The sequence below is a fragment of the Lygodium microphyllum genome, chromosome 2, assembly GCF_053477565.2.
Source record: "Lygodium microphyllum isolate KBCC chromosome 2, Lygodium_microphyllum_v1.1.10, whole genome shotgun sequence".
Classification (NCBI taxonomy): Eukaryota; Viridiplantae; Streptophyta; class Polypodiopsida; order Schizaeales; family Lygodiaceae; genus Lygodium; species Lygodium microphyllum.
Genome location: NC_141136.1, coordinates 105786351 through 105788241, shown reverse-complemented (window position 1 = coordinate 105788241; position 1891 = coordinate 105786351). Strand labels below are relative to the sequence as shown.

The following is a 1891-nucleotide window of genomic DNA, read 5'->3' as shown; positions in this document are numbered from 1 at the left end:
TTATTTGTAGTGATGATGTTAGACATTAAAATAGTGGAAATTCATGAAAATATATTGCGCTATTTACCGGTAGGTGGTACTATTGGATTAATTTCTCGATTAGAATTCTTTGTCATTCTAGATAATGATTACATCTCAGTATTATCTAGCCATTCAAATACAATCTATCCAAGATATACAGTGTATGCTGAAAAGATATAAGGCTGGACAAATTTGCAAGCATTGGGCAATTTACTTTATACCAATTATCTGGTCCCGTTTCCAGTGTCTAGTCTTATTTTGTTAGTAGCCATGATTGGAGCTATAATATCAACTATGCATAGAACTACGAAGGTTAAAAGACAGGATGTGTTCCAACAGAATGCTATAGATTTCTGAGAAACTATCCACAAAATACGCTGAAACAAGCAAATATAAGGCATTGTTGTTAAAGCTTCTATTGAAGGGGCAGGCTTTGCCTCCCCGCGGGACTGTATGCATATAAACCAAAGAATTTAATGAATAACATGAATTCTCTTTCTTGCTGTCAGAAATTAATTAATATTTTAGAAATATATAATTCTATCAAAATATATGATAAAGAATGGTCAGGTGTTATTCATAATGCTTTTTGTATTTTTCTTAACTATGAGAATATCATGGCTACTGGCCAACATTATCAAGGGATTAGAGAATGGCTTCAGTTTGGCAAATGATCTAATAGTTAAGAAATTTGGCAATCGAAAATATTATAGAAGTAACTGCAAAAGATAAAAATAAAGCTAAAATCTTTGTTGATTGAAATGGTTTAGCTAGTCGGGTTCTCATGGATTCTGAATCTATTGAAAAGAGTTTACAAGTTGGTCATGTTATCAACCCGTCCTGAAATATCTTCTACGCGAATACAATTCTATTTATCAAAAAACAATAAATTTATATGAAAAAATAGAGAAAATACCTATAGATATAATTCTCCTTGAGAATAATGAGTTAGGAATAGGAATTCGTCAAAACTTAACGGATATAAATACTTCACTCAGAGATTTAAGGGATTCTATTATACTCATCTATATCATGGATGACAGGTTTTCTCTAATTTTTGTAGTCATGTCTGTTTGCTGTTCGTAGTGGCATATTTGCAACTTCTTTATTTTTTTATGTGATAACGGAGTTAACCCTTTGGGGTGGATAATTGACTTTATTTTACCTTTATTGTTTGTATTTTTTTTGTATGAAATCCTTATTGGCCAGGCAAATCGGATGGTTTTGCTAACTAAAACCAATACCTTAACTTATAGACAAATATGCATTAATCCTTTAGCTTCTACATTTCTAAGAAATAAAGCCAATAATATGGCAAAACGAAACCTCTTAACTTTCATGCCTAAAGGAATTGCGGAAAGGGATAAATTAAACTTTTGGTAAATGATAACCCTTTGAAAAAAATAATAGTCATACAGAGCTGAAGTAAAAGGATTCGAACCTTTGCTTGTTGGTATCAAAAACCAATGCCTTACCACTTGGCAATACTCCATAGAAAGGTAACCCAAAAAAAAAGGCAAGTCCAGAGACGAAAAAATTGAGCTTCCATCACAAATATGGGCTTAGCAGGATTCGAACCTACAATATTGCCGTTATGAGCGGCACGTTTTAACCATTCAAACTATAAGCCCATAGTGCACTATCAATTCGATCAATTTGTCACAAGTAATGGAACGAACTTAAAGTCCTTTTCATAAACCAACTTCATAACCTATTTGGCTAGCTTTAATCATTAATACATGCTTTGTTGAGTAATCTTAGATAATAATATCAATGGTTTGTCTGCCATTCCTATAGCAGTTTAGGTAGCTTAGTTGGTTAGAGCAAAAGACTGAAAATCTTTAAGTAAGTGATTCGAGTCCGCTCCTAA

At 32.5% G+C, this 1891-nt stretch overlaps 1 non-coding gene across 1 annotated transcript; it reads right to left on the bottom strand.

Moving 5' to 3' along the window:
- Positions 1–1578: 1578 nt before the first annotated feature.
- TRNAM-CAU (transfer RNA methionine (anticodon CAU)) lies at positions 1579–1652 on the bottom strand. Its single transcript has one exon. It is a non-coding gene; the product is annotated as a tRNA-Met (tRNA).
- Between the last annotated feature and the right edge of the window lie 239 nt (positions 1653–1891).